The 337-nt window shown below is 44.8% G+C and overlaps 1 protein-coding gene across 2 annotated transcripts in view; it reads right to left on the reverse strand.

The window, feature by feature from the left end:
- Positions 1 to 337, reverse strand: part of LOC106811552 (ATP-dependent RNA helicase DDX19B-like) — a 12,100-nt gene that overhangs the window by 2,850 nt on the left and 8,913 nt on the right. The window lies entirely within an intron of this gene.

Here is a 337-nt window from a genome sequence, read left to right on the forward strand (position 1 = left end):
CCGTCAAGACGACATGTCGAAGTCTCTCACGTCCCGATGGCACGATTTCTATAATGGTTACTAATTCAGCGTTGGAGATATCGGGTCGCCCCAGTGGCCTGAGACATGTAACATTTGAGTAGGACTGGCTGATTTGCATGGATTTGACGACAGGATGCAGAGCAGAAATCGAAATGTCCAAAATCAGGGTGGGCTGGATACCACAAACAAGCAGCCAAGGGCCACATTTAGGCTACAATTAAAAAATTCTTTGTTTGCCCTCACGCAACCCAGGCTGAAAAGTTTGGGTAGGTAGGTAGGCTTCTTCTTTTTTTTTTTGAATGTGTCTTTTTTACAA

This window comes from Priapulus caudatus, unplaced genomic scaffold (genome assembly GCF_000485595.1).
Source record: "Priapulus caudatus unplaced genomic scaffold, Priapulus_caudatus-5.0.1 Scaffold551, whole genome shotgun sequence".
Taxonomy (NCBI): domain Eukaryota; kingdom Metazoa; phylum Priapulida; class Priapulimorpha; order Priapulimorphida; family Priapulidae; genus Priapulus; species Priapulus caudatus.